Source organism: Larus michahellis, chromosome 1 (assembly GCF_964199755.1).
Source record: "Larus michahellis chromosome 1, bLarMic1.1, whole genome shotgun sequence".
Taxonomy (NCBI): Eukaryota; Metazoa; Chordata; class Aves; order Charadriiformes; family Laridae; genus Larus; species Larus michahellis.
In genome coordinates, this window is record NC_133896.1 from 97,912,254 (window position 1) to 97,923,250 (window position 10,997).

A 10,997-nucleotide genomic window follows, 5' to 3' on the forward strand; every position below is an offset into this window, starting at 1 on the left:
AGTAACTGCTTGCTATGACCTGTCCAAGGATGGCAAATGGAGAACCAGAGCAAGAGTGGTCATTAGAAAGGGTGGGAATTAAGTTACAAGTTTGCCACAGGATAATAAGGGCTTCATCATTCCTCAGAATTATTACATTTTTCAAACATAAGGTTTTCATTAACTTTTTCTAAGTAGAGAAAAAAGTATCAGTTCCAAAGTAAAAAACCCCAGCAATAATTCAACACTTTCCAAAATATTAAAGTTTGAAAAAGTATGGGGAAAAAAAGAATTGTGGCTTTCTACACAGCTAAAGATTATAGAATGAGGTTATTGGCTTTTCTGTGACTCTGTATCACTCTTTTTCCCTCTCATTCCTCACAGATTTATAAATCTTGGAAGCTTACTATGTAGCAGGCTTATCAAATGGGGAACTCACCAGTAACTTCGCAGCAAGGCTTCCATTTTAATAGGCTTCAGATTAAGGGAAGGATATTTTAACTCACTCTAAAAGAAGAACACCAGTATAATTTACTTACCGTGTTTATTTCGGGGTTGTTTTTCCATGAAATATAAATGGAAATGTTTTTTTATTGATATTAAAAGCAGAGGGAAATTTGAATACCATGAGGCCTCACACTGAGACCAGAAGCTGGGGTAGGACTGTGAATGACAACCCAACTTCAATACTGCCTGGGAACAGGTTGTTGCTTCGGTGGACAATTTTATTTTTCATTTAGAATAAACTAACAGCTCAGATCCTATGGATCAAATGCTCCTCTCATATCTGTTGGCCTAATTGTCACTGTTCTTAAATGTAAACATTTCTTTGCCTTGCAAAACCATGGGCTGTTCAATTCAGTGCAATAAGATCAGACAAAAGCAAGTTTGTATGGGTTTGAGGCATCCATACGTGTCACTAGATGGCGTTGCAAAACAGTTATGGTATAGCTTAGTGGCAAATCACAAGGTTGTGTAATAGGCTGCTATTTACTCCGTGTTACAGAGTAACGACGCGGACAATCTGTTTATGTATACGTGGTCACTAAAACATGGTTGGGTACCAGTTCCATCACTTTTAAGCTTGTTTAACTCACATGTGAATAGACTGAAAGAATCAACGCACAGAAATCATCAGTTTTCTTTCTTTACAACAGCCCTTACACGCTGCTCCTGCCAGGGTAGCAACACACTCATTCATACCAAGGTAATCCACAAAAACAGGGACAGTGACAGAGTTAGGGCTGTCTCCATACTGAATACGGCCCTGACTTGGAAAATCTGTCAAGCACATTTCTAATGTCAAGAAGGTGACTTGGTGACTGCCTTCCCTTAAAGCCTGCGGTGTAGCTGATTTTCTGAAAATGACACAGGGAGGTGCTATGTCTATTATTATTTAAGATCTCATCGAACCTTAACAGTTTAAAAAGTAAAAGCTAGAAGTTAGCTTGCCGCACTGCTGGGAGCTCTGGGAATCAAACTGGTATCCTGTCTCCCACTTTACCTGGACCAGGGCTGTCGGCTGTGTTTATCTCCGAATTACAACTGTGCTGCCACTTGCCTTCCAGGTCTGCCTTCAATTACAGCTGTGTAGCTGCACTGGCAGCATTAGAATTGGCAGATACTAGAGGGGAGGACAATTCAGCCATGCCTTCACAGTTTAGCTAACGAGTTTGCTGATGATGTGTGTGCCTAGCAGAGCCTAGCTCCCTCGCTGAGAGCTGCGCCTGTTCTGCAGGGCCAGCAGGCTCATGTTTATTTACATAGGGTCAAGTCACACCTGAAGTTCGGGTAAGCACTTCCTATTTTCCTTCTTTCTGCAGAGGACAAATGTGTGTATCTAATACTCTCCAAAACTGGAATGCCAGAATGAGATGGAGCAGATGCAAAAGGCCAATGGAGTCATCTAGGACTTATTCCCCTGCCAACAAGATATCTTCTAGTGTTCTGCCCAGTCCACATTTAAGTGACTTGGGCACCATGAGCTCTTGCCATCTCCCTGGGGAAGTTACTTGAAAAGTTTTAATACATCTTCTCCTCAGCTTCAAAAGCCTCATCCTAGACTTGCCTTTGTCCAGTGATCCCATTGCCCCAACCTTCCCAGTAAAAAGTCTCCTGCTCTCCGATTCTTCATATCACAGCCTGGTGGCCTGTCATTTGCCCAAGTTTAATGTATCTGCTACTTTCACTGTCTGCTTATAAGTCAGTCTCTCGGTCTCTCAATCACTTGTGTTGTTCTTCTCAAAGAGAATTAAATCTCTGCCTCTATAAATAGTTCTGGTTGGTGTTCCAGTCTGTTGCTGATCTTTCCATTACCAAAACTTCTTGACATTTTATAGCCCACCGTCTGCTGTGCATGATGGCATGCAGATGTTAGTCATATGGATGTCAGACATTTTTGGCTACCAGTACAGCAATAAAGAAACATTTCTCTAACACAAAAACTTGAGAACTTGCCTTAAATGAACTAAGAAATGGAAGGTAGTTCTGTACTGAGTTCCCTTTGCTTCTGGTTGTTGATGAATAAAATCTCATTTTGCCACTCACATTTGGGAAAAAAATGCTCATTCTTCTCCTTCATATTGTTCCTTAGAAATCCCTAAAACCTCCCCACCCCGCTGCCAATGAGTTAATTGACATCAATTTGGCCACTGGTGGGCTACCAAAATTCCTGGCACTCCTGCCTCCATGCTCTCATTTTCCCTTGAGTTCTCGCATCCATCTACCCACCTATTGTCTTCAATAGAGATTATCATGTCCCTGAAGAAGACATTTTCTTGATGTTCCAGATTTTTGATTGCAGGTACAATAGCATCCTGACCATAGCCAGGCTACTTATAGCCACCAAGGATGAAATCATAAAAGGATTCATCATAAAGAATTCTTAACAGTTAACAAGAATAAGGTTGTATCAGATGTAATCGTATATTTCCAAGGGTGAGATTAAGGGCAAATAGTCTCAGTGTTGGTCACAGTTTTAGCATCAGACAACTGTTAGCAATAGATATTCGCAGACAGTTTTCAAGACGGGGTGTATTAGTGGAGATGTGACACCAGTACATTTCAGTAGATAGTTTTTGATAAATTGCAATGTTGTTAGTCCATAATAGGATTGGGTTGCTTTTGCTGTTGACTTCTTTTTTTTTTTATCTCTGGGAGCAGTAACAACTATAACACTAGTGACACAAATGAAAATCAGAGTGTGTGTGGAAAAGCAACACAACAGATTTGTTATCTGGTCATCTGCGTTGTATCCTGCAGAGATGTGATAGATCCCAAATGGTTTTGGAGGGCAAGGATATGTGGCTTCATGCTTCTGAAGATTAGAAAATCTCCAGATTTTCACTATGGGAAGCGAAGCAAGTTGGCTACTTCATAAAGCATCTGCATCATGTGACCATTTAATATTAGCCATCTCTGTAAAAAGGACACTGAAGAGAACTAGTGGTGCAAAACCAGTGGCATTTCCAACAGCACTAGATGTCTATCAGTGTAAATTAGACTTCCTCACTCCAACAACGTGACTTTCTAAGATATCTGCAAGAAGTAAGATATCTAAATCATCTTTTACCCATGCCTACATCACTGGACATTACTTGATACTTAAGATGATCTCTTCTTGGTAGATAGCAGGCTTCTGTTCCTTGTTCTCCATTTTGAGTGCATGAACATATACACTCGGAAAATTTTGTATTTGACAAAACAATGTCTGCTATATCTTGATTCTTCCAGTGCTGACACACATGTGTAAAGCAGCTTTAACAGTTCTGGTCATTTGTGTGTTAAATTTCCATCGCTACTGGAAAAATCCCAGGTCACCTCCCCTCAGTGGAAGCAGGACCTTGCTATAGTAATTATGGAAAAAATAACAACATCCAGACATGAAAAATTGGACCAATTATTTCACCTGGGATCTCTTTCACAACATACTTGCTTTCTCGTTTCTTCTCTCTCCTCTCTAATTTTTGGAAGGCTGTGATCTCCCTTAAGTTTTCAGCTTAATTGTATCCTATAAATATGAGCAAAATCCAGGACTCTTCACTGAAGACAGGAACTTTGCCATTGATTTCAAGGCAGCTGCGTTCAATATCAAGAACACATGTGGGTTTACATACAAGGCTGCCTTTAACATGAAGATAAGAAAGCAAAACCAGCAATGGAAATATCAGTCCTTACTGTGTATTTCTCTGAATAAATCTGTTATACAGATTTCCCTCTCTTTTCTTTTGTTCTTTTTGGAGATCATGAGTTGTCATGGAGGTTTTATCATTAATATAACTCTCTAAGGTGAGGTGACAGGGAAATAAATGCACTTCTGGTCTCCCAGGTCTGCACAGCACAGGCTTCCTGCCACTGTTTCTGCTGCGATTCAGACCATTATTTGGAAAGAAATGTTGACATTGGATTTGGAAAGAAATGTTTACATTGGATTGCTTTATCCCATGTATTTAGACAGAAGCTGCCTGGACTGGGAAGTCATTCTCTAGTCATACAGTATGTACAGAGGTACCAAACTCAATGGTAAGAAATTACTGCACTATAGTAATACCAGTGCTTCTAGTACACGGGCATTAAAGTGCTCCATAACCAAACCACAACAATGACCTGCCGGAGAAGGGCAGTGACAGTTTGTCTCTGAATGCTTTAAAATAAGAATATACATGGTCTCTGTATATTGTAAGGGAATCAGATCCAAAAAATAAACCTTGAAATGCTATCTAAAGTATAGCCTATCAGATGTGTCATTTCAGATGTGAGTGTCTACAGTGGTATAATCCAAGAACAGCAGCAATATATTAATAAAACATGCTTCGACCACATTTTTTCTGGCAGATAGTACTTTTGCACTGTAGCCCAAAATATATAACGAAATCCAGATCTCACTAGTTGCTGGAATGTCCTTTGTCAATAACTGTGAAAAATGTCTCTCACCCTGCAGTACAAAATTGAGCTGTGCAATTTATGTGCATAAGTTCTTTCACCCTTAAAAAGTGTTTTTTGTCCTGAATGAAAATACTGACACTGATTGTGCATGGCAGAGACCACTCCTTACCTCTGCTGTATATCCTAATCCCTTCTGCACCAATTTTGTTCATGTGGATTTATTGCCTGTGAAGTAGACTACCTGCGTAACCTCAAAAATCCAGATTTTCTTTTATTGTTTGATTAAAAATTAATACCAGTATTGCTGAACAGGAAGGAGATGCATATGTATGTCTCCTCAATGTGAGGCACTATACCAGGGACCAGGATCCTTTTTTATTCTTTCCTTTTTCTTCTAGGGAAACCATTAGGATTCAACTGCATTGTTAGCTTTCGGCCTGGTGGAAGCCTATCCACATGGAACCAGTTTGGGTTTGGTTCCAACCTGAGCTCAGATTGGGCCACAGACCTTAAAAAAACAAACAAAACCCCTAGTTCCCAAACCCTTTGGACCACTGTCATGCCTCAAGACTTCTCACGCCATTTTGCGCCCTTTTCATATGTTTTTAGCTGAAAGCACCAGGGTAGTCAGCATTGTTCTATTGCCAGCTGCTGACCACTCACCATCATCTCCTGAGAACTAGCTGCCTACATCGTTCTGCACCTATTTCTGCTTCCAGAAGTAGCACAGGAAGGTCACTGGATTCATGTCCCTGTAGCATGGTGGAATGATGAGACTAACGAAATTAACCATTCACCCCCTCTCCTAGGTGAGTAGGTTCTGCCCCTACACAGCCACAGAAGGGAAACAAAATTCTGCTAGGAAACAGGAAGAACTGTATTCACCAGCCAAACAGCATATTCAGGAGGCTGGCATGGGCAAAGGGAACCCCTCACAGAAGGCTGTGAGATCTTCATCCCACTCTAAATGATTCCACAGCTTTTGGCTCAATTTTCTAAATACTGTAGTTTAAGCAGATACTTGCTCATTTCCTCTCTGTCTCCCAGTGTTCTGCTCCAAGGTTTGGGTAGCAGACACTGGTGTTGAAAACTAGTTCAAGGAAAGAACTTAAGAGCCCTGGGCTTCCAACTACTTGTATTCCTTTTCATCATTTTTATGACCCCACCTACAGACCCCTGGCCTGTGGAGCACTTGGAAGTCAGAGCCCCACCACAATGGGTGCCCCCCTCCTCGGTCATCCAACAAGGAAAGATTCCAAAAGCGTCTGGCAGAGACCTAGTTCAGCCCAAAGGAGATGAGAGAGAGCCACATGCTGGCACTGAGCGAGACACAGGAGTGCCTATTCACACAAAGGCAAGAGAAAAGAGTGACTCAACTGAAGATTAAATACTGTAATGCGCCTGATAGCATATAAATAAAGGGCCATGAATGCCTGCAAGTGAGCATAAACAGCCTGACAAGAAGAGTGGTACATTATCTGCACATGATAATATTTCCAGCTGTCACTTTCAGGCTTGAACTGTCTTCAGTCTGACCTGAAGCAAAGGGACATAAACATTAATTCTCATTCTATTCCAGTCTTTTGCCTTGCCTTGCCTTCCCTGCATAGAGCCATGTGAGCACCAAACTGAGGTGAAACTTCAGTATATGCTTAAGTGCTTCTCTGACTTAAAACCATCCGAGGATTTGAATCTTCTCCATTGACTGGTAATGAATGCTAGGACAAGAATGTGTGCAGCCATGTAACTAGTAATTTTTTATGTTCATCCCCAAAGCATTCTGACACGTAATCACTGAGAGTAATCACTGAGCACGGCCCTATTTTGGAAGGCTCTTTTATTGCTGAATCCTAGCACAGTCTGGTTTTTAAACATGATCCTCCTTCACTCCTACTCTTTCAATTTTATAATCAAAACAAGTCTTTAATAAAAACCCAAACATTTTTTTATTTAAATTACAGTGTGCAAGAAAAAGATTTGTAAGCCAGAAAATTTTAGGATAGACAATGAGGCCCACAAATATGTAAGGAACAACCCCCTCTGCATGAGTGGGCTCTGTTTTCTGGCAGAATCTCATTGAAGTTCCTTTAGCAGTGCAGAGGAGAGCTGGGTCTTCCCTGGTAAAGTGAATGAGCTGATTGTATTGCAGGACAATTTCTACTTGATCTTCTTCCAAGTGTGCAAAGCCATAAGTGGTTGCATTTGTATAAAACAGTTGTCAAAGAGATCAAACCTGGGAGCTCTGCATTAAGAATGCAAGTCCTAGTAGTTGTGCAATGCAAGTTGCGTAAGCACCAGCTTCCATCCTGCTTAAATCTGCTTTGTGCCACAAAATGGGGCCACGAGAGCCAGGAGAGAATTTCCCCTCTGTTTAGAAGGGCTCGACATCAGCTGGCAGTTCCCCAGACAAAGGAAGGGAGGACAAAGAAAGCACGCCAAAGAAAGGAGGTGGCATGGGTCAGTGTTCAGACCTACGCTAGCATAAAGCCCTCTTGTGCAGAGGTGCAAAAGTGAGATGAGAATCCAGGCTCTTGCAGCTGGTGAGTTTATTGCTGAGGCCGAATTCATTTAGCTGTGCAGGCATGTGATTTGGGAGAGGTAACCAATGGTGCTTCATGGGACAATCTTGAACCTCAGCATCATGAGATGCCAGTAGTACAGCTTCCCTGTAAAGTTATGCTGCCATAAGCAAGGGACATTGGCCCCACTTGTTGATGATTGGAGCTAATGAAGTCTCCTTTTCCTAATCATCTCAAGAAATATTTCTGTGACTGACTGTCTGTAACTATTCCGAGACTATTCCTGTGGTTTTCTGAATGCTGCAGCTCAGCAGCTGTATCATTGAGAAACCATTTGCAGCACACTGCAATGGCTTTATCACTTCCACCAGCTTGTAATGAGGTAACACTGTTTGCAAGGCCGGCAGATGGCAATCTTTGTATTCATTTGCTCTCGTGTATAACACTTTCATCTTAGTGTACATAACACCAGTTGCATCAGTCAGTTTTGGGTAGAACTCATGTCAGTCCTGGCCAGAAGATGTTTTGTTCTCCCTGGCTGACGTTTCCATCCCAGATGTCAACCAGATGTAGAACAAGAAATGGATCTATGTGAGAGCCTTCCTCTCACCAGGAAGGTCTGTTAACTGGACAAGGAGAGGTGCTAAACTCAAGGCCAGCTCGAGCACAGGCCAATAATGACACCCAGACATCAGAATTTCACTGCATCTCAAATACAGCCTGAACCTTTGGGGCTGCAACCCTGACAGTACCTAGGAGGCTTAGTCTCAGGTTAAAACATTTAATTTTCAAGTTCATAATATTTATTTTAAGGCCTGAAGTGTCATATTGTATCACCAGTTTCTAAGCAACTTTCCTAGACACTCCACAGAAAAATGTATATTTAAAAAGTGAAGACTCAAATGAGGCCACTCTATTTGTCAAAAGTGCCTTTCTATTTTAGGAGCTTGATCTGACTAACCAAGCACTGCTCTTTTTATTATGGGTCACCGCCTTTGCAAGCCTCCCTGTACTGACTCCTTTTCCTGCTCACATACAGGGGAGCTGCAGCCCAGTTCCCCTGTTTACACTATTAGTTGTTATTTCCCCAGCTGCTGGCTGGGTTATGACCCAAGTCACGTCACTAATAATAGCCTCCTCCCCTCTCAGGAAAGCGAGGAGCCAGAGGGGTTCAAGAAACCTGTCCCTTCTTAGAGCAGCAACAATGTCTGGCTTCACAGGATTCAGGCTCTGGTGCTCTCTGCTCTAATAACCCCCCACCGGCATCAGCAGGGGAACCTACACCTGCTTCTCTGGCTCTCGGCTCCCCAAGCACTGTACAAAGCAGCTGATGCCAGTTTTCCCAAGCCCCTCGTCTCCTTTCGCCTTCCTTGTAATCAGTTTGTCCGCCATTCTCCGGAGGATCGCCTGGAAGCCTATCGAAAAAGAAAAGTTCTTCCCACCCGCACCTCTGGTTATCTCCTTCTTGCTGCTACCTTATTTCTCCAGGCTATTTAGGACTGAGAAAGAATCCTGGTTCAGGAGGCAGCTGACTTTCCATTTAATTCCTTAGCAGCTGAAATAATGTAGCTGTGCACACAGCCCTTGACACACTTGATATATAGATTTTTAAGTCTGATACCTAAAACCAAATATAGAAAAACTCACAGTACCGTCAACCTTAAACAGATATATATTTTCCCTTTGCAGACGTAGCATTAACTTTCAGTTCCTTGTTGAAACCACTCTGAGGGCTACAGGGTTTGTACATTGCATTTCACCTTTCTCAAATTGCTTATGTCAGTTCGGTGGGCTAGAGAATTCCGTTCCATAAGCCTCCAGAGAGCTGCACTGCTCAGGAGTGGATGCCATTTTGATCTCAAATTTCCTATATAGATGTGTCCATAGGGATCTCATTCCATCCTTTTGCTATGACTTCCAGTTCAGCCAAGAAGGTCTCTTAGAGGCTTGATTTGAAGACTAAGCAGCAGAAAACCACCACATTCTTGGGGAAATTATCCCAGGGGTTAACTGAGATCATTATTTTAAAATTGCAAGTAATTGCAATTACTTCAAGTGTGCATCTGTCAGGATTTAATTCCTAATCATTGGATATCCTTCTGCCTTCCTCTGCTGGATTAAAAAGCGATTTACTTTCAGAAGTCTCTTTCCTGTGTGTGCATGAGAAGACCACGACCAAGGCGTGGCTTTGCCTTCCACATAGTTATTTTCCCAGCGCCATTTCAATGGGACCATATCCAAACACAGCTCACTTTCTGAACCCTTTGCAATCCTTTTGAAAAGCTTGATGTGCATGGCAGTAACTACCTTATTGCTGCTACATATGACTTCCTAACTTCTCATTGACGTGCTGGCAGGCTTTATCCTTGCTGCAATGTAACACCAAAAGCTTATTTGCAGTGGCTTCTATACCATGACTTTTAAGTCCCCTTGCAGAATAGCTGCCTTCTAGGACACTGTACTTTATCTTATGCATGTTTTGTGCATTTTTTGTTTCTTGCTGTATGACCTTGCATTGGCCCTTTAAAATATACGTTCACTTTACCAGAAGTCTCATGTTGTTCTGTATAAATTACTTACTTTCTAAGAAATCCTCATGCGAAGTATTTCCAGCAGTCATTTCAAGTTTATTCCTCACCTCAGATAAAGATACTAAGAAGCATCAGCCTTGGGAATAATCCCCGTGGCTCCATGTCTTGTTGTATACCAGTCTCTCTCTACAGCTGCCTTACAATCCATCATCTTCACTGATCTGCCACCCTTTGATACATTTAAGACAGATTCTGTAGCATGCTACTTTTTAAATCAGGTTGGCAGAGCAAAGCAAAGTCCTCACAGAAATTCTTTAGTGTACCTATAATTGGATAGAATAGACAGCAGAGATAATAAGGAAATCTGTTTCTTTGTTGCCATGTGCTGCATTTGTTTTTCTTGGCTTCATTAGACCTATGCAGATAAATGATGTTTTGCTTCTGTGTGGTTTCAAACTATCACCAACAACAAGAAAACTGAAGTAATTTAGTTAAAAAAAAAAAATACCCCAAATTAAATACCTGGGTTCAGCTTTGTACGATCACTTTTTTTTTTAATGTTTGTAATAAAACTGGAGGAAACATTTAAATGAAAACATAATTTTGATTTATATTTTCTTTAAAAGGTCACATTGAAAAATGTAATGTTTAGAGACTTTTTTTTCTTGTCAAGATTAATAAACCAGCAGCCCTGCCACTAATTTAAGCAGAAAATGTTACCTACCCTTGCTCTGCAGAGCTCCAGTTTTGTGGTCCTTGTGAGAGGTACGATCTTCTTGCTTCCCAGCTGATGTGGGATACGATATTCTGTGAGGGCCTGGGCAGTTTTGCACTCATGTTAATGTGAGCACAGGCACTCAGCATCCTCCCCTACCTCCAGGGCAAACCGCTGGCCACAGAATGCAAACTGTGGACACATATTAGCAAAACCACTACTAACGTTCATCAGTGCACTGGACAACTTAAAGTAAAAACTAAGCAAGTAAGGAAAGAGAAAAAGAAAAGAAAGTTTTTTAGCTTTGAAATATTAATTTCAAGAGAAGTAGAAGGTACACATTCCCACCCCCTTTGCCCCCAAGATAAC